Consider the following 22,510-nt stretch of genomic DNA (forward strand, 5'->3'; position numbering starts at 1 on the left):
CCGTGCCACATCAACTTTCTATTGCATTTTGTAATGTAAGCATTGTGGAAGTTACATGTCTGTGTATTTTTCTTTTAATGTGCACACTCTTAGTTTACCCATGTGGTTTAGTTTAAAATGTGGCTTATTAGCATTATTTGTCAGGAGCTGTGGCGTCACGGTCTCTGGATTCTTATTTGATTTGATTGTCTTTAATGTATGTAATGTTTTGGATAATTTTGTTCTCTGTTGATGTCCATAATGACGTTTTATCCTAAAGAAATCTGTTATTATGTTTGTGTATTTGATTGTGTACTTCATGTTGATATTCCAAAAAAAATATTTTCTGTATCTTAATAAAACTGTTGTGTGCATAATGTTGTTAATGTCCTTTGTTGAGGGGTGAATGCTCTTTATATGTATAGGGCCTTTAAGGGGGGGATTCAACTTGTGTACGGATCAAATAAAAGACATTTCTTCAACATTCATTAGTGTTGTAGCATAAAGATGGCCCTGGTCCTGGTTCTCCCTCCTGGGCCCCGTCCTGCTCCTTGTGGAGGTCGCTCAGCTCTGGTGCCTCCTCAGAGGGCAGAGGGCCGGTGAGCGGGGGGCTGCTGATGTTGTGGACGGTCTGGCTCTTGCCTCCACTGCTGACCAGGCTGGACTCGCTGGAGATGGTGTTGGTAAAGACCGTTTCCAGAGTGAAGGGGTAGCCGAAGAGCGGTGGCACCAGGGAGGCCTTGGGGAGGCCGGGGACCTCGGGGGCCCCTGCGCGTGGGGCCTCTGTGGATGACTCTCTTCCCGGCTAGTCGAGCACAGAGGTGGGGTTGGCGGTCAGGTTTGTGGTCAGGTTGACTCCTTTGTCTGCGGTAGTCTTGCGGGGCGAGTGTGTGGCTGACTTAGACATCCTGCTGTGGAAGCTGGGGCAGCGGATGAAGCCCTCAGAGGTGTAGAACACGCTACTGGCGCTACTGGTAGCTTGGAGAAGGTCCGTGCCACCCAACATTGACCCCTGACCTTCACCTTGACCCTCTCTCCTCAGCGTGAAGAGTTTGTAACTTTACACACAAAGACAATGAAAGAGTTACTATGCCCCATGTTTGCATTTTTAGGGGGTTATGACTTGGTGGAATGTTGCATTTTTTATGTTAGATTAATTTTGCCTCATGGGGACGTGGATGCAGCTCCACTGCTCAAAAGCAGAAACCCAGCAGTCAGCTTTAGCATTAGCCTTTAAGAAGACAAAGAGCTACGAGGGGCAAGGCGTAATGGTCAGAGTGGAGCGGAGCTTTTCTGGGTCTTACACAGGGAACGATGTAAGAAGGACTTTGTGTTTCTCCTTCTGTCTGTTCCACATGAGGGGGAACATTTTCAGGATGGCAACTTTTGCAGCACTGCAGCAAAGGAGGGCGGATGGAGTGAAAAAAGAAGGAGGAGAGGAGAGGAGAGGAGACACAATATGGCACACAAAGAGACAAAGAACTTGTACTGGGCCATGATCTTTTCCTCCAGTTTCTCTTTCTGCCTTCTCAGTTCATTCAGTTTGTCTCTGAAAAAGGAAAGAAAATGCACCCTTACGTGAAACCTTATTGTCTATGACACCTTTAGTGTCCCTCAGCTATGGATGGGAACAAAACAACTACTCGTCGTACTCAATCAGAAACAAGAGCCTGTTTGTGTGCTAATTAGATGCACCTTTGCAAAGCATAGGATCGTCAGCTTGAAAATGCAGTGTAGTTTAACCACAACTACTTTTCAAAGTCTAACGTCCGTTGGGATGACGCAATGTAGAGAGCAAGCTTTACACAACAGTAGTGTCTGCTAAGGGCCTATAGGATTCTAAAACCTGACTGCAATTGGCATGGTGTAGTGTGGCGCCCCCTGGTGTCCATGTACCTCACACTGGTTGGTGAGTTTGGTGGAGGTGATGTCCAGTTGCTGGTGCTGCTCCCTGAGCTTGGAGAGGTCGGTCTCCAGGCGCGTCTGCTCCAGCCGGGAGGCGTTCAGCAGGCTCTTAAGGCTCTTGTGCTCCGCCTGCAGCTCCTTATTCTCCCCCAGAAGCTTCTGGTAGGTCTGGTTCAGCCTGCAGGATGGAGGAGATGGTCGTGGGACAGAGATCATAGAAGTAATGTACACACTCCTCAGTACAGGAACAGCTACAATCATCAGCATTTATTCATGTGTACACTGTGTGTGTGTGTGTGTGTGTGTATGTGTGTGTGTGTGTGTAATGTGTGTATGCATGTAGACGTGTCTGTGCACGTGTCTTTGTGAGCCTCCCCCTCCTGTCCTCTAGGGGATGGTGCCCCACCTGAGTGTGTGCTTTTGTGTGTGTGTGTTTCTGCACCTCCCTCTACCTTGTGCTCCAGCTCAGCGATCAGTGCCTCGTACTCGGCCGCCTGGCACTCATGCAGTGCCGCCAGACGCTTGTGGTCGTGCTGCATCAACTTGTTGATGGTGTGCAGGTCCTCGTGGTCGCGCACTGCCCCATCCCTCTCGCTCTCAGCACTGTACTGCTAACGCTGCAGCTGCGCATTATCCGCCAGCAGGGCGGCGCTCTGAGAGTTAAATACGGACTTCTCCAGAGAGAGAGAGAGAGAGAGAGAGAGAGTGAGAGAGAGACAGAGAGAGAGAGAGAGAGAGCGAGAGTGGTTGTGACAGAAGCGAACTTCTACCCAGCCTACATCAATAGTTTAAGTGATAATTCTTCCCTCTTTGAAAAACCCATACACACACATGCACACACATGAACATACACAGACATACACACACATGCACACACACACACACACACATGAACATACACAGACATACACAGACATACACACACACACACACATGAACATACACAGATATACACAGACATGCACACACACACACACACACACACACAGAAACCCTGACCTGCAGCTGCACATTCTGTCATAACAGCAGTACAGCTGCAACAGCACATGTATATGTACATATATGTGTGTGTGTGTGTATGTGTGTCTGTCTGTTTCACTGTTCTTCATTCTTAGAGACATTTCCTCTGCTGGATGGATGACAGACAGCTGTTGTGCCCACTCACATTCCTCTCCACATCGATGAGGCGGTCCTTAACCCTGAGCAGCTAGCAAGTGACCTTCTGGCTCTCCCGTTGCCACTCTCTTACTGAGCCCTCCCCCTGGGCGGAGACTGAGCATGGGCCACGCCCACCTACTACTGCCCGCTCCTCCCCCTCCTGCCTCTGCAGTGCCTCATAGCTCAGCTTCACCTGGGCAGATGTCCAAGGTCAAAGGTCAACATAAAGCGATGCTGCATCTTGAGAATGCTGTGTGTAACCAATGAGAATGTGTGAGAGGATTTTTAGAGTGTTTTTCTCTCCGTGTGTGGGTCTGTGTGTCATCACCACAGCAAATGAAACTTGTGTACAGATCAAATAAAATGCATTTCTTCAACATTCATTAGTGCTGTAGCATAAAGTTTAAATAAATCCTAACAGTGGCAGTTAGTTGTGGTTCCCTGTCTTCTTTTGAACATACAGGGGTCCAAAAATGTTTTAAACTCTTTTTTGTGTGGGTACATATCAGAAAGAAATACAGCGTAGTAATTTATCAATAGCTTAAGAAAACATGACAAACATAAAGTATCAGAAATATATCAGGTCTGTGTGTATATTTTGGATCACGTGTTCAGCTTTGGATTGTTGCACCAGAATGTCCTGATGCTAGTTGATTGCCAGTCACACTCAATCCAATAACTGTATTACCTATGTACATTTGAAATTGTACACACAGAAATGACAACATCTTCAGCAGGTCTACTGCAAATCTGATCAAACAGTAATTTGGACAATACTGGCGTATTGTATTTACTGGTATTCGAGCAGTTTCAGAGGAGATAACAGTGTTACAGTAATTGTTTACGGACAACAGGTCTGGCACAACCACATTGTCTGGGCATTTTTCAGTCAGCAACATCTCTATGTATTCGCAAAGCTGTACAATGTCATTCTGTTATGTTGCAAACAGTAAACACAACAGGCTTTCAACAAGAGGACGTTGTTTCAATTTTGATTTCCAGTGTTTCCATCTCCTCCTCACGAGAGTAGTCACCAACTTATCTAATATACCAGCCACATCGATTTTCCATGTGCCACATTGAATTAATACAAACTGTCCCCGTTCATTTCTACCACAAAGTGATTTTCTGACTTTTGATAAAACACTAATATGGTTTAGGTGAGTTAATTTCAGATTTTAAGGTCAAAAGGTTGCATACGAGTTTTCCTCTGCACGCTTGTAATGTGAGTTTAAATTTACACTCACTAGTTTTAAACCTGGCAGAAAATCATCAGAATTTATCACCATGTGGAATTCGTCAGGGTCACCATTTGTAAGGACAGCCAAAATGTTACCAACGATAGAAAACACCAGACTGGAAGGTTTATACGTCTGAACCTTATGGGACAGTAGATGCCCTAAGACCCCCCACCAACCCTGGTCGTCAGGCCAAGGCTCTGGGGTGCCTCATAGCAACCAATGCATGGGGTTGCTGTGAAAACAAACAGTCCAGGTTGAGAAGCTGTGGTGTGACCCCAAACCTTTGACCCCCCTGGCCAGAAAATTGACATTCAGAGTGAATTCTGCCTTACAATGAACTGAAGAAGGACTCTTTGAATTGAGCATATAAAAACACACAGCCTTATAAAACACAATAAAAACGGTCCTTACAAAGACACTCCAAACACAATCACGGGTCAACCAGGATACATATTCTGATAACTGTGCAGGTGTCCTTAACTTGGGGTGAAGCAACCATAAAAGCTTGTTTGCTTTGATTGTAAAAGATGCACCCTCATTTTTAAAACCACCCACTCTATGGTTTGGGCTATACTCCAAACAATCTTATGTGCTCACATGGCATAGTGTGAAAGTATCCAATAGCCTACCATTAAGTGCCACAGCAGTGCAATATTAGATTTGGTGAAGGAGAATACCTGGTATGTAAAAGGTTTTTAAATTCACTGTAGGCCTTCACTATACCCTGCTGATAGTGTGCATTTTAGATATATATTCTTCTACCAGCTTAAAATGGTTCACAAAAGACTTTTCAAATGCAGAGGGGGGACTCTGCAAAAGTATCCACAGTTTAGTTCACATAGTCTACTGATATGGTGAATTTGTGAAAAAGTGTACAATGTATTGAAACAAGTGTGAACATGATGGGAGAAAACTGTATTATCAGTGCTGATGTCATATGGGGAGGTTGAGTAACAGTGTGTGGTCCATGTTTGTGTCACGTCTTACTTGTTTCTACAGGAGTGTTTTATTTTGCTTGTATGTTTGGGTTGCCGTGTCTTTAATTAGGACCACTCATTGTTGGAACTCTCTGTCGGGCACCGCCCTCTTGAGGATTTGTTAAGTTGTTGCACTGATGTCAGAGTCTGCTCCACGAGATCCCTGTTCTTAGTTGGTCAGCTGTTTCACCGTCAGACAGCGGCCCAGGGGAGCTACGTTGAGCAAAAACTGAGGGTTGTCTGTCTTGTCTGTCTCTCTCTCTCCCTCTCTGTCTCTCTCTCTCTCTGTGTCTCTCTCTCTCTCTCTCCTGCAGTGGACGCTGACGGACTGATCAGGAATTACACTGTGGACTGTGCTCCATTCTGCTGTGGTTGTAAATGGACTTTAGATAGATAGATGGTGTACCTTTACAGTTTTTCTCAATTGCTTACACACATTTTTTTTAAGCATACCTAATTTTCTCAAAACTCTAAACACAAATCCAAAAACCACACACATAGAATGCAAAACCCTCCATATCTCCTGCAAAATGCTACTTTGCCTTCAAAACAATGTTATGTCTCCTTAAAATGGTATTTTGTGTTCAAATGACACACACAGACCATCATATGTGTAGACATTTCTCCTCCTCGTCCTCCTATTACTCCTTTGCCTATCTGATCACCTCTCACTTCAATGTTGCCATCCATTGTTCTCCAAAACAGGAGCTCACCTGTGGCCCTTATATTGCTAAAGCAATACACAAGGAGATTTGGCATTGATTAAGTGTGCAAAATAGAGAGGATTGTGTGTAGTGTTTTGAAGAAAGTGTGGTTTAGAATTGAAATCTGGGTCTAAAGCAGGAAATGTGTTTATAGTTCAGCAGAATTGGTTTAGGGAGTTAGCACATGAGTTACAGGTTGTGGTCATTGTGTCATAAGTTTTGTGTATAAACAATTGAGAAAAACTATAAACACTCACTCTGATATAAGTAAAAAGTAAAGGCAACTTTACATTTGAGACTTGACCATGACTTGTAAATGTCTGTCCACAAAGCTACATTTACAGTTTTTCACAATTGTTAACACACGTTTTTCAAAACAATAGCGGCTTTCTCAAAACTGCACACAGAAAACTGAAAACCTCACACACAAAATGCTAAACCTGACACTCCCTATGCAAGACGACTCTTTGCCATCAAATCTCTTAACTGTTCACAAAATGGAACTCGTGTTTTCATTTGGTACACACAGCCATATTTTCAAAAGACACACACATACATTCATTGAGTACACACAACTAAGCATTTGCTGTACACTACCAAGCATTTACAGCACACTGAAGTGCAAAATTGAAAACACAATCATCGAAATGGAACACACTATATGAATGAGCCATTTCTCCTTTTGTAAAATGTCTCAGTGTAGGCCTACTTTTTTCATAGTCAAACATAAAACAGCACACAAATATGCAGCAAAAAAAGTTTTATTTCGGTAAACACAGAGAACAGTACAGTACTGTAAACCGTGTGATACCGTTGTTCTCACAAACCATTTTTACAATTTCAGTCTCCTGTTCGGCGGTGAAAGTGTGTGTTCTTTCTCCACGGTGTGGTTCTCTTTCAGTCCTGCAAAATACAAATACTGTGAGCACACTGTATTATATTGATATGCAGTATTACAGTACACAAGGCAAATATATTTTGTACCTGTTCTCCATCCTGAAGGTCTAATGATGGCAGCAACTGTGAAGCGGCTGAGATTTGGTTGGACACTCTGGCCAGCCTCCCTCATGCTCAAACCATGGTTGAGCACATGGTCTACCACAGCGGCCCAAATCTCATTAGATTACCATTCTCCTTCTTCTTTCTCCTCCTCCTCCTTCTTCTCCTTGTCCTTCTCATCCTCTTCCTCCTCCTTGTCCTCCTCCTCCTCCTTGTCCTCCTACTCCTCCTCCCCCTTGTCCCCGTCCTTCTTGTCCTCCTCTTCCTCCTCCTCTCACTCTTACCCCTCTCCTTCTCTGGTTGTTGATCTCTTCAAAGTTCTCCATTGTTTACCAAACAAAACAGAGGCTCAAGGCACTTTTATGCTGCAGTCCTCATTGCAAATTGCTCAACCGACCTGAATGTTTAGAGATTTGACTATTTGTGTGTTGTAGGTTGATGCTTTGAGATTTTACTTGAGAAGTGTGTGCAACAACTGAACATTGTGTGTAGTGTTTTGACAACAAGGTGATGTGTAATTGACATCAGAGTGTAAACAAGGAATATCAGAGTCCAATGCAGATAAGGGAGTGTGCAGTAGTGCCAAATTGGGTTGAGCGATTGGTACATAAAGTGAAGGTTGTGCAAATTGTGCTGAATTTTCGCTTTTTGTGTGTTAACAACTGTGAAAAACTGTAAGTGAAATAAAATCAAACCAAGCACATTGTAAAAGAACACTAATGTAGTGGCCTGATAATGCATGGTTTATCTTTAGACTAAAACTGTAAAATGGTAAATGGATTGCATATGTTATACCTTTTCTACTTTATATTATATGAATGTACTGTCATCCTTAACTAATGTCTTTATTGTTGGTTATATTCAGATATTTGCACATGTCTATTTTTTCTTCTTATCTCTCAAACTAGTCTGCCATACTTCAGACCATTAGACAAGTACAACCTCTCAGATGATACAGTACATATATGTGGAACTCCTGCCCTGGCTTTTTGTTCCTGTTTTAAAGATGAAATCATGTTTATGCATCTAACCACATTTCTATGAAGGATGCTAGGCTGCGGTGGCAGTAGACATTTTTCTTCTTGCCAATATTAATATTGTCATGTTATGAACGTCTGACAAATAAGAGGTCTGTTTGTTGTTTAAATACACAATACAAAAAAGCTTTCCAACTTTTTCCCATGCTAGCTCCATAAAAGATTCAATTTCACCTAGATGTGAAATGTCATATTTTCCATCACCACTAGATGGCAGCACCAATTAGGGGGAAGTGTAATGCTCTTAGAAACAACAGCATTCTAATAATGTACCACCCTGATGATGTTGGCATTGAAGAAGTAAATGACAAGTAACATGTGTGCTTAACTTTGGATTGAGTGTCACTGGCATCAACTAGCATTAGGACATTCTGGTGCAACAAGCCAAAGCTTACAGTAACATCCACCAATGAAGGGGGAAGAGGTTAGTTGGGTAAACTGCTCCAGGAGACCAAAGTTCATGTCTGTAGTGTAGAATATTTGTATTTTTCATTTATTTGTACCTAAACTTCCCTCTGGATTAATAAAGTATCCATCTATCTATCTATCTATCTACTGTATCTATCTATTTTCTAAGGAGTTGCAAATCATGTGAAATTTTCCCCTACAAAAATGTATCACATTCACACCACCTCCATTAACACACAAATGGTCAGCAAGACCCCATATTGTTCCCTTTCCTTACATGCCCCCACCTTACACCTTGACCCCCAGACACACCCATTCCCCATCACATTATGACCAAACGAGGTCCTTCCTTATGACCAAATAAGGTTATTACCATGACCATGCATGCATACACCTTCACACCCATCACGTTGTGACCTACTATGCCATTATGTAAATATGTTAATTCTGTAGCCCTATAATAGTTACGGAATTCTGTTACCATTCGGTGAAGAATATTCTCAGTAATAATCCCTACCTATACAATCTGAGTTTATTGAGCTGTGCGTTGGAGATACTGAGAACATCACATTGTGAAGACATTGTTGTGTGCTAAGCTTTGCTAAACCTTGTCATTTGGAAAAAACAGATCTTTCATCATCCGACTTCCTAAGTCTTTGCTTACTCCATCTAAGATCAGCTAACTTGAATTGAATCAAGCAATACAGCTTTGGTGTTTCATCAGGGATTCACCAGAAACTCTTTCAGTAGGTTAAGGTCATTGGGAGGCATGGGAAAATGTGAAATGTGAAACTAACCCACGCTTTTGTCCTTGTTACAATTCAGTTTTTGTTCTGTTGCTGTGGTTGTGTCCCCTGCACCACTAGTCAGCCTCACCACACCTCACGTCACAGGGGTGAAGAGTTCATCCTCCCAGACATTGACTGCTCTAACCTCGGCCCTAACCTCTCACTGACGAGAACTTGGAGTACGTGACGCCACACTCATCTTCACTTCACTGTGTCTAAAAAACCACAGCGCAAAAAGGAAAGCATTTTATCAGCATTTTGGTAAACAGTCACACGTCCTTGTCAATCTTTTTGTCAAAGTTGCCGGTAGTGAGAATTTTGCAGACGCCTCACCGTTACAAGGTAGGTGCATATCCATTCATGTATAGTCATAATTATGACAGAGATGCCTTTATTTGAGAGACAGTTCTTTGTTTTATTCTGAAGTTTCACTAATTTCACTATGAATTCCTCTGTTAGCATGTTTGTTTCTGCACGGATAGAAACCCATGTAATTTTTGGAGAGACCTTTCTACTCTTAACTCTGTGCCCTCTCTGTATATTACATTTTGGAAGGACAAATAATAGCATGTCATGTAGATTGTCAGACTGTTGCAGAGCAGGGTACAGTTGCCATGTTTCATGCTGCTCACATTTGAAGTAAAATATCAATCACGTTAATTTTCTTCTGAAGAGTTAAGAGGTTTTTTTTCTCTCTTTTATACATATAGCATTTTGTTCTGTTGTATTTATGGTATCAGAGTGTCCTTTACTCTCCTGTAAGCATGCATGCTACACTTTTCACTATTCTGACTGAAGTCCAGTGTGTAGTAGTTGCTTCCACCTTTTCTGATGTGAAAGTTACACTGAACCCTCCTGATACTAGTAACAGATCAAAACCTCATTACATTTTCTAAAATCTGCCTATAATTGAACAGTGTGAGTATGTGATGTTTTAATAATGCAGGGAAAGTGAGAAACTGGAATGCTGTTATTTGAGAGCATTACATTTTCCACCTAAATGGTGCTACCATCTACTGGTGATGAAAGATATGACATTCCACATCCATGTGAAAATTAATCTTGCATGGTAAAGTTAGGAACGCTGGTGGCTATGCTTGGTGGCTAACAGTCATTGTGTATTTAAACAACACACAGACCTATAAGTTATCAGGGGTTCATAACATGACAATGTTTATATTGGCATGAAGAAGAATGTCTACTGACACCGCAGCCTAGCATCCTTCATAGAAATGTGGTTACATAAAGATGATTTCATCTTTAAAACAGGACCAAAAGCCAGGGCAGGGGTTCCACATATATTTACTGTATTATATGAGAGGATGTGCCTGTATAAAGGTCTGACAGACTAATGACAGAGTATGACTGACTAATTTGAGAGAGAAGAAGAAAAAGAGAAACACAGAAAAACAGGACCATCACACAACAGCCCTGGCTGCACATTCAAATATGCACTAATGTGGCATACAGTGTGTGAGACACCAGCAATTAAGACATTAGTGAGGAATTTCAGTAAATTAATAGAATATGAAGTAAAAAGGTGGGGGATATGCAATCCATTTACCATTTTACAGTTTTAGTCCAAATATAACACGTTTCTTCAGAGGACACTAAATTGGTGTTCTTATCGGAATTTCCAGATTTTCAATGTGCTTGGCTTGATTTTATTTCACTTAAATGTAGCTTTGTGGACACATTTTGCACATGGTCAAGTCTCAAGTGTAAAGTTGGCTGAACTCGTTACTTATATATGAGTAAGTGTTTAACATCCACCCATAAAGGGGGAAAGAGGTTAGTTAAGTAAGCGTTGTCTTTATCCATAGTCAGTTCATACCAAATTGTTACTCTATATTTATTTTGATAAACAACTTTTGCAACTTCTATGCACTATTATGTGCCTGCATTTTTTTTTATCTCACACAATCTCATGAAATTAACCCACAATTTAATCCTTGTTATGTTTCAGTTTATTTTCATGCTGATGTGGTTGTGTCCCCTGCACCACTAGTCAGCCTCACCACACCTCACCTCACTTGGGTGAAGAGTTTATCCTCCCAGACGTCAACTGCTCTAACCTCGACCCTGATAGAAATACACTGAGAGCAAATTGGAGTACGTGACGCAACGCTCATCTTCCTTTCACAGTGTAAAAACCCACAGTGCAAAAAGGAAAGCATTTTATCAGCATTTTGTTTCAACAGTCACACGTCCTTTTCAGTCTTTTTGTTGAAGTTGCCATTAGTGAGAATTTGACAGACGCCTCTCCGTGAGAAGGTAGGTGCCTTATCTGTTCATGTATAGTCATAACTATGACAATGATGCCTTTATTTGCTTTGTAGTTTCAATGGTGATTTTTAGCTTTCTTTCTCTTGATCAGATTAGGTGGACTTCATCCAACGCAACTATGAACAGTGATACCTTTATTTGAGAGACAGTTCTATTTTGATGTTTCACTAATTTCACCATGATTCCTATGTAGCATGGTTAGTTTCTGCACAGATAGAAACACATGTACATTTTGTAGAGACCTTTCTATTCTAAACTCTGTGCCCTCTCTGAATATTCAACTTTGGAAGGACAAATAATAGCATGTCATGTACATTGTTAGACTGTTGCAGAGCAGGGTACAGGTGCTATGGTTAATACAACTTACATTTAAAAGGAAAATATCAATTCACATTTTTAACATTCATTTTCTTCTTAATAGTTGAGTTAATACTTAAATATTTGTTTTCTGTTTCATACATAGCATTTAGTTCTGTTGTATTCATGGCATCATTGGTAAATGTGTCCGTTACTCTCCTGTAAAGCATGCATGCTAGACTTTTCTCTATTCTTACTAGAGTCCAGTGTGTGGGTAGTTGCTTCCACCTTCCTGATGTGAGTGTGAAAGTTTTACACTGAACACTACTGATACTAGTAATGAAAGTAATAGTAGAGTAAGGATATTCCAGACAGCAACCTAAACTCTTTAAGATCCTCTCTGTTCTTAATGTATCTTCCTTAATCAAAATCCCAAATAGCTTTTTCTAAACTCTGCCTATAAAATTTGAAACAGTGTGAGGTGGTTTTATTATTGGCAGGGAAGTGGGAAATGTGTTTTAAAAAGCATGCTCATGTTGACGGCCAATATTTCTCCTGAGGCTGTCAGGTAACGAAGTGGACATAATATAATACTCCAGGATATTCTAGGATGATATGGCCTATGAATGTGTGTATTTAATAAATGTATACTATTATTTGGAATCCACTGTCAATAATATATACTCGTAACAGTGCTTCACTTTTAACCATATTTATTTGACACCTCCCAAACTCCCCACACACGGCCCCAGAATTATTATTTACGATACTTGATCAGTGCAGAGGACATATTACTCTTTCTTCAAAGCTAGTCATGACCATATCAATCTTTTCATCCAAATTGTTCATCCTTTCAGTGTGATATTGCTTTTCAGGTGTTTCAGTGTGGAGGGAGTGTTGCACCTACCCCTCCACAGGGAGTCTGTGGCCTTTAAAGGGCATCAAGATGGATCCTGCCTCGCACCATATGAATATTCTTGGGTTGGATATTATAAAGGTGGAGAGTGGTATAAAGAGAAAAGAGGGAGAGTCAGAGAACACAGTAACTCTGATTATCCTGACTGCAGTCTGACGATAGACAAACTTTCAGATGATCACTCTGGTGTTTATTACTTTCGGTTTTACACATTTCTTCACCCGAGTTGGATAACAGGCCTCACGTCTCAAGTTACAGTCTCAATTACACGTAATGATAAACATATACAACTCACAATTTGTTTTCTTTTTTCTGATCATAATGGAAATGATATTCAAGGTTGAAGCCACAATGACTTCTAACCTCTCTTCTCAGACCTGCAGGTGAAGGAGGGTGCTGTTGATGGGAAACAGACTCAGACTGAACTGACCTGCAGCACCTCCTGCAGCTTGAGCTCTAACACTCAGTATGTCTGGTACAAGAATGGGCAGCTTCAACAAGACAAAACCACAGCCTCTATATTACTGGACTCAAGCAGGCCATCAGAAGAGGGAAACTATTCCTGTGTTGTGAGAGGTTATGAGGCTCACCATTCCCCTGCAGTGTGTGAGTAGGGATGTAACTCAAGAACATTGCATGACTATTTCATAACATTTACAAAGGATACTTGGATCTAAAGTTCACTTTTATTCAGATTCATCAAAAAGCATATTTTTTCTAGTTTTACAACTTGATTTTTTTATATACAGATAACCACATAGATGTCTTTCTCACAATCATAATGTGCATGTGTACGTTGATATATATGGTGTTTAATACTCATATTTTACACTTGGCCATAGGTGCCATCTAAACAGTGTTGGGGTGTGACCTACTGTGTATTGAATGGTTCATCGGTGGATATTTCTGGATCACATGGAGTCAACATCTCTGTTACAGGTAAGCCCTTTAACTATTTTGATAATGAAATGTGTGTACACGTAGCACTGTGTCCCCTACACATAATATATTCTCCAGTTCTGCAGGTGTTGATAACTCCTGAAGCAGTGAAAGAGGGAGAGAAAGTGACACTCACCTGTAATACAACCTGTATTCTGAGTAACAACCCCACCTTCATCTGGTACAAGAACGGAGAGCCTGTGACCTTGAACCACACAACCAGAGACAACAGGCTGCATCTGAACCCAGTCAGCAGTGAGGATGTGGGCAGTTACTCCTGTGCTGTCAGAAGACACGAGAGTCTCTTCTCCACTGATGTGTTTCTCAAAGTCCGATGTAAGTTACTACAACTGACTGTTAATGTGTACAGATGTGTACAAATATGGTTAAAAACATATTGCATATAAAATATATTGTGTCTTTTTGTCTATTTGTAGGTCTATATGTTCTAAATGCTACCAAAATCAGACACATCAATGAATTGTCTTAATTTGTCACATGATTGCTATTGGTATTTATTAAGATAAAACTTGTACACATCTTAACAGATAAGCCAAAGAATGTCTCAGTGTCTATCAGTCCTGGGGAAATAGTGGAGGGAAGTTCTGTGACTCTGACCTGCAGCAGTGATGCCAACCCACCAGTGCACAACTACACCTGGTATATGAAGACTGGAGCTGAATCTCTTATTAGGGGCACAGGTGACAGCATTCAGCTTCAAATGTGACCTCTGATTCCAGTGGACTTTACTACTGTGAGGCAGAGAATGAAGTTGGCTCTCAGACCTCTACTGGAGTTGCAGTTCCTACAGCAGGTCAGTGCTGTGTAGTTTTATGAGAATACTAAAATGCATCTTTGTCTGTCTCAAATTCCGCTGTTTGTTTACAAATTCTGGCGAAGAAGTGATTTAAATGCTTGTGTTGATGATTAGAAGGAGGAGATTTAATACAGCTTTGACTGTTGTCATTCATCTTGCCACATGATGGGCAAGTCAGTTAGCTCTGCCTGCAAAACTGATCACTACAGCCCTTTAATAATGTTGCATGCATTACTGTTTCATTATAAAGTATTTCATTTTCCCTCAGCAGTGGCTGGCATCATCCTGTCTGCTATTATCACCATAATCATCATTCTTGCTGTCCTGCTGTTATTTGGAATTGTGTATATGAGGTGATTTATTTTCCTCATATACATAATGAAAAATGAAATAATGTTGTGCAAAAACAGGCATGCCCTTCATATTGCTAACTGCATATTATTTCTATGAATGAATACAGTATATATAACGTTCTTTCTTTGTACTAATCTGACAGGGCAATGCAGAATGTTTATCCCTAAACTGTAGTTTCATCATAGGAGCACTGACAGCAGATTTTATGAGGCTTACTCTGTTTCTTTTGTTCAGTAAACGTGAAGGAGCTGTGAGAAACATCAGAGGAAACCAAAGGGTAATAAGACACTTTTAAAATCCCAGAATGTCAGAATGCTACATGCTTGGTGACAGTGATTTGGGCTTTGTCAAGCTTTAGAATCATCTCCTTCTACCAATATTTTCATAGGCTGTCCATTCTGATACCCATGATGAAACATACACAGCTCTCAACCCCAGGAGCACATCCTCTGAGTATGACAATCTGCAGGTAAGTCATCCTAGACAGATGTTATCAGCCTTATCATGTTTTTTAGTTAAATCAGTGATAGCACTCCCCTTTATAAAACCTTAACCACCATCTATCAAAGTGTTCAGTAATGACATTGACAATGTCTTCTGTGTGTTAACATATTTCAGAACGTGAGGAATGTGAGTGACACCTACATGCCTCTCCAGAGAAGAGCTCAGGCCTCAGTGTATGAGGTGGAGCTGAAGGATCTCGGGATGAGATGCCAACACCAACCATGACTTCTGGACTCTCCATCTCATACTTACTGCTGCCACAGTCTTACATTGATAAGGGATCTTATTATCGGTCCTAACTCTTCCCTTGATTCCCATGCTAGGGACATTTAATGTTTCTCCATTCGTCTAGGTTTCTATGACTCTCATCATCATTTAGCACCAGTCAACCTATGATCTAATCACCTTTCTTTTGCTTTGGGTAATGTATGCATTGTGGAAGTTACATGTCTGTGTATTTTTTTATTGTCTTTTAACTTACACGCCCTTAGTTTACCCATGTGGCTTAGTTTAGAATGTGGAGTATCTGCATTATTTGTCAGGAACTGTGATGTCACTGTCTCTGGATTCTTATTTGATTTTCTTTTCTTTAATGTAGTATATCAGGTATATTACAATTCTAGTCTATTGTGTATTTGATTCTATTATTGTTCATTTTATATTCTAAATGAGTCTTGTTTTTTGTAAATATAAACTTTGAAATGATAGTTACTTCATGCTGAGATATTTGTTTAATAATTCTCAGTATCTTAATTAATAATTAAATATAATAATAAAAAAGAATGTTGTGGTCCATAATGTTTGTAAATGTCCTTAGTTGAGGGGGGCGAGTGGGACTTTATATTTATGAGGCCTTTAAGGGGGGATTAAACTGTGTGCAGATCAAATAATATACAATTCAACATTCATTAATTGTGTAGCATAAAGATAGCAGATATCCTTTAGACTGGCAGTTAGTTAGGGTTCCCTGTCTTCTTTTGAACATGTATTTTCCAAATACAGGGGACCAAAATGTTTCTCTTTTTTTGTGTAGTTATCACAAAACAACACATTGTGGTAACGTATCAATAGCATAAGAAAACATGACAGACATAAGGTATCAGAAATGTAACATGTCTGTGTGTATATTTTGGATCAAGTCTTCAGCTTTGGTGTGTCCTAATGCTAGTTGATTGCCACTGACACTCAATCCAATGTTAGACACACATGTTGCTTGTCATTTACTTCTACAATGCCAACATCATCAGGATGCTTCATTATTGGAATGCTGTTGTTTCTGAGAGCTATACATTTTCCTTTTAATTGGTGCTGCCATCTAGTGGTGATGGAAGAATTGACATTCCACATCCATGTCAAAATGAATCTTGCATGGAAAAAGTAGGAAAGCTGGTGGCTATGCTTGGTGTTTAACAGTCATTGTGTATTTAAACAACACACAGACCTATCAGTCCTCAGGGGTTCATAACATGACAATGTTTATATTGGCATGAAGAAGAATGTCTACTGCCACTGCAGCGTCCTTTATAGAAATGTGGTTAAATGTATAAACATGATTTAATCTTTAAAGCAGTACCAAAAGCCAGGACAGGGGTTCCACATATATTTACTGTATCATCTGAGTGGTTGTACTTGTCTAATGTTGCGAAGTATGACTGACTAGTTTGAGAGAGAAGAAGAAAAAGAGAAACACAGAAAAACAGGACCATCACACCATAGCCCTGGTTGCACATTCAAATATGCACTTATGTGGCATACAGTGTGTGAGACACCAGCAATTAAGACATTATTTAGGAATTTCAGTAAATTTAATAGAATATGAAGTAAAAAGGTATAACATATGCAATCCATTTACCATTTTTCAGGTTTGGTCCAAATATAAATCATGCTTTGTCAGGTCACTACATTAGTGTTTTTATCAGTGTGCTTGGCTTGATTTTATTTCACTTAAATGTAGCTTTGTGGACACAGATTGCACATGGTCAAGTCTCAAGTGTAAAGTTGCCTTCACTTGTTACTTATATTAGAGTGAGTGTTTAACATCCACTGATAAAGGGGGAAAGAGGTTAGTTAAGTAAGCGTTGTCTTTATCCATAGTCAGTTCACACCAAATTGTCACTCTTTATTTAATTTGATAAAGAACTTTTGCAACTTCTGTGCACTATATTGTGACACATAGCCTGTATGTTTTCTCTCTCCCTCTCATGAAGTGATCCCATGCTTTTGTCCTTGTTACGTTTCAGTTTATTTGTCTGTTGCTGTGGTTGTGTCCCCTGCACCACTAGTCAGCCTCACCACAACTCACCTCACGGGGGTGAAGAGTTCATCGTCCCAGACGTCAACTGCTCTAACCTCGGCCCTGATAGAAATACACAGACAACAAATTGGAGTACGTGACGCAACGCTCATCTTTATTTCACTGTGTAAAAACCCACAGTGCAAAAAGGGAAGTATTTTATCAGCCTTTTGTTTCAACAGTCGCACGTCCTTTTTAGTCTTTGCGTCGAAGTTGCCATTAGTGAGAATTTGACAGACGCCTCTCCGTTAGAAGGTAGGTGCCTATCCGTTCATGTATAGTCATAACTATGACAGTCATGCCTTTATTTGTGAAACAGTTATTTGTTTTATTCTGATGTTTCACTAATGTTTACCATGAAATCCTACGGGTAGCATGTTTTGTTTCTGCACAGATAGAAACCCATGTCATTTTTGTAAAGGCCTTTCTACCCCTAAACTCTGTCCTCTCTGTATATTCCAACTTTGGAAGGACAAATACTAGCATGTCATGTAGATTGTCAGATTGTTGCAGAGCAGGGTACAGGTGCCATGTTTCATGTCGCTCACATTTTAAAGTAAAAATATCAATTCACTTTCTTCAGTTAAGAGTTTTTTTCTCTCTTTTATACATATAGCATTTTGTTCTATGTTCTTTACTGCATCGTAGTAAATGTGTCTTTGCTCTCCTGTAAGCATGCATGCTAGACTTTTCTCTATTCTTACTGAGGTCCAGTGTGTAGTAGTTGCCTCCACCTTTTCTGATGTGAGTGTGAAAGTTACACTGAACACTACTGAGACTAGTAATAAAGTAATAGTAGAGTAAGGATATCAAGACAGCAACCTAAACTCTTTAGATCCTCTCTGTTCTTAATGTGTCCTCGTTATTAAAAACCCATACATTTACTAAACTCTGCCTATATAAATTGAACAGTGTGAGTGTGTGATGTTTTATGATTTCAGGGAAAGTGAGAAATGTCTTTTAAGAGCATGCTCATGTTGACTGCCATGTTTCTGCTGAGGCTGCCAGGTACAGTGGACATAATGTAACACTTCGAAAATATGCTAGGATGATATGGACTATAGACTATGTATGTATAAATGTGTGTATGTAATCAATGTATATTATTATTTGGAATCATATCATAAGATATACTAACATTATAACTATTTTAACATATTTATTTGACACTCCCAAACTCCCCACACAAGGGGATCAGAAGTTATATATAGTTATGATCAGTGCCAGGAAAATACTCTTCTCAAACTGTCTGCATTTAAATATTTGATCCAAATTGACTATTTATTGTTTCAGGTGTTCAGTGTGGAGCGAGTGTGACCTACTCCCCCACACGAGTCTGTGGCCTTAAAGGGGCATCAGTGGTCCTGCCCTGCAAATATTACTATCCTTGGGGTCATATATATATGAGAGGAGAGTGGTATGATGAGAAAGGAGACAGATTCAGAGATCACAGTAACTCTGATTATCCTGACTGCAATCTGAAAATAGGCAAACTTTCAGATGATCACGCTGGTGTTTATTACTTTCGGTTTTATACAAGCTTTCACAGGGGTTGGATAACAGGCAGACTTGGTGTTACCGTCTTCGTTACACGTAATGATGAACATATATAACTTACAATTTGTTTTCTTTTTCCTGATCATAATGGAAATGATATTCAAGGTTGAAGCCACAATGACTTCTAACCTCTCTTCTCAGACCTGCAGGTGAAGGAGGGTGCTGTTGTAGGGAAACAGAATCAGACTGAACTGACCTGCAGCACCTCCTGCAGCTTGAGCTCTAACACTCAGTATGTCTGGTACAAGAATGGGCAGCTTCTACAAGACAAAACCACAGCCTACATCTTACTGGACTCAAGCAGGCCATCAAAAGAGGGAAACTACTCCTGTGCTGTAAGAAGTCATGAGGCTCAACATTCCCCTGCAGTGTGTGAGTAGGGATGGAACTCAAGAACAATACAAGATTATTTCATAGTATCTACAAAGGACACTTGGATCTGAAGTTCACTTTTATTCAGATTCAACAAAAAGCACTTTTTTAAATACAGAGAACCACATAGATGTCTTTCTCACAATCATAATGTGCATATGTACGCTGATAGATATGGTGTTTAATACATATTTTACACCTGGCCGTAGGTGCTCCCTCTAAACAGTGTCGGGGGGTGACCTACTCATCTAACAGCATCTGTGGAGTGAATAGTTCATCGGTGGATATTTCTGGATTACCTGGAGTCAACATCTCTGTTACAGGTAGGCCCTTTAACTATTTTGATAACGAAATGTGTGTACCCGTAGCACTGTGTCCCCTACACATAAAATATCCTCCAGTTCTGCAGGTGCTGATAACTCCTGAAGCAGTGAAAGAGGGAGAGAAAGTGACACTCACCTGTAATACAAACTGTATTCTGAGTAACAACCCCACCTTCATCTGGTACAAGAACGGAGAAGTTGTGACCTTCAAACACACAACCAGAGACAACAGGCTGCATCTGAACCCAGTCAGCAGTGAGGATGTGGGCAGTTACTCCTGTGCTGTTAGAAGCCACGAGAGTCTCTTTTCCACTGATGTGTTTCTCAAAGTCCGATGTAAGTTACTACAACTGACTGTAAATGTGTACGAATATGGTTAAAAACATATTGCATATAAAATATATTGTTTCTTGTTATCTATTTGTATATCTATATGTTCTAACTGCTACCGAAATCAGACACAGCAATGAAATGTCTACATTTGTCACATGCTTGCTATTATTCTTTATTAAGATAAAACTTGCACACATTTTAACAGACAAGCCAAAGAATGTCTCAGTGTCTATCAGTCCTGGGGAGATAGTGGAGGGCAGTTCTGTGACTCTGACCTGCAGCAGTGATGCCAACCCACCAGTGCACAACTACACCTGGTATATGAGGACTGGAGCTGAATCTCTTATTAGGGGCACAGGTGACAGCATCAGCTTCAATATGACCTCTGATTCCAGTGGACTTTACTACTGTGAGGCAGAGAATGAAGTTGGCTCTCAGACCTCTACTGGAGTTGCAGTTCCTACAGAAGGTCAGTATCATGTAGTTTTATGACAGGAGTACTCAATTAGAAACCCAAAAGGTCCACTCGCCAAATTTCCATTCAGTCGAAGGTCCGGAACAGTGACGGTCAAAATCCAAAAACATAACTCCAACAAAAACGTTTGAACTATGCACAAAAGGTGATGTGGTCTGGCCTTATTTGTGTGTGACACCTATTTTGTGCGTTAAACTTGGGCATTAAAGGTGTGAGGGCCAGGCGGAGGCACTGATTTAAGTGTTCATTAGTGAGTGTGCTCCTGTATTTGTTTTGCACCATATTCATGGTTGAAAAGGCAGACTCACAACAGTATGTTGAGGTATGCACGCTCTTGTTGTGTGGCTGATCTAACTATTACACTGCATGTTGCTTAGTATGATGATTGCAGATGGTTTATTTTTCCGCCCCTTACCTCCGAGTTCTGGGGGTAATTTTGTTCGAAGTGTGCATGCTTTGTTTTATAGTGACGTTTCACGTTACCACTTTTGACAAGGGCAACCGTCTCTTTGCAGATTAAACACATCGGTGTTGTGCTCCCCACAGGCAGCACAAATGCATAGGCTACTTGTCAGTCCACTCTCTTAAATTCGGGATTTTTGGAATCAACTTTTCGTTTTTTGTGGGGTTTAGAGCACGCCATGATTTTCGTTTGCTGAGAAACAGATACCGTTCACAAATCGATCTGCCCGTTGTTGCCATTGACACACACAACCTGCATGACCCACAGAGCTCGCAGCCAACATTGAGTGAGTGAGTTGTCATAGTGATGTTGTTATAGAAACCACATTGAATAGGAAAAAAATATATAGTGCGAAATCACGCAACAATGAAAACTCGCTTGGATCATGATTAAATTAAAATTTAGATTTTTGGCTTCGGTCCACATTTCATTGCGTCTGGGTCCGGATCCGGACCGCGGTCCGCCTATTGAGTACCCCTGTTTTATGAGAATACTAAAATGTATTGCTGCCTGTTAAAATTATGTTTTTTGGTTACACAATTCTGGTGATGTGATTGAATGCTTGTGTTGATGATTAGAAGGAGGAGGTTTGAAACAGCTGTGGCTGTTGTCTCTTGCCACATGATGGCATTCAGAATATAAAGCCAGTTGCTTTTCCTGCAAAGTGTCACTCACAGCACTGTTGATAATGTTGCATGTATTCACTGTTTCATTATCTTTCATTTCCCCTTAGAAGTGGCTGGCATCATCCTGCCAGCTATCATCACCATGATCATCATTCTTGCTGTCCTGCTGTTACTTGGAATTGTGTGCTTGAGGTGATTCACTGAAGTTTGCTTTCTCTGAAATAATTTTGTGCAAAAACAGGCATGCCATGTATAGTGCTAACTGCACATTATGTCTTTATATGTCTTTATATATATAATACATATAAGTTTACATCTGTAATATCAACTAAACATGCATATGTCCCATCTGCAAAACAGCAAGAAGAATTCTGAAATGACTGCAGATACACGGGACACAATTAATGACATACAGGTGAGGAACTTGCTGCTCAAAGTCTTTAGCTGTAGTCTGTTGTGCAGTGATTACACATGTACGTATCTCCCCATGTGAAATATCTGGTACCAGTCAAGTCTAAATAACCTCATGAACTCTTGCAACTGAGATCAGAGTTTATGATGTAATCTGTTCTTTTTACCGATCAGAATGACTCAGGTCTCGTGTACAGCACTGTCACAGCAAGGGCCACAACCTCTGACCCCGCACAGAGAGTGCCCACACCTGATCAAAACGACGTTCAGTATGCCAGCGTTCAGATCAATCACTGCAAGACACAGGAAGTACTTCTATACTCCACCGTCCAGAAGCCTCAAACCTCC

General features: G+C 40.6%; 1 long non-coding RNA gene across 1 annotated transcript; it reads left to right on the forward strand.

Annotated features, from left to right (window-relative positions):
• The first annotated feature begins 20,620 nt into the window (after window positions 1-20,620).
• LOC122128962 lies at window positions 20,621-22,160 on the forward strand. The gene is made up of 3 exons (XR_006151717.1): window positions 20,621-20,656; window positions 21,859-21,943; window positions 22,112-22,160. It is a non-coding gene; the product is annotated as an uncharacterized LOC122128962 (long non-coding RNA).
• Window positions 22,161-22,510: the final 350 nt, after the last annotated feature.

The sequence above is a fragment of the Clupea harengus genome, unplaced genomic scaffold (assembly GCF_900700415.2).
Source record: "Clupea harengus unplaced genomic scaffold, Ch_v2.0.2, whole genome shotgun sequence".
NCBI lineage: Eukaryota > Metazoa > Chordata > Actinopteri > Clupeiformes > Clupeidae > Clupea > Clupea harengus.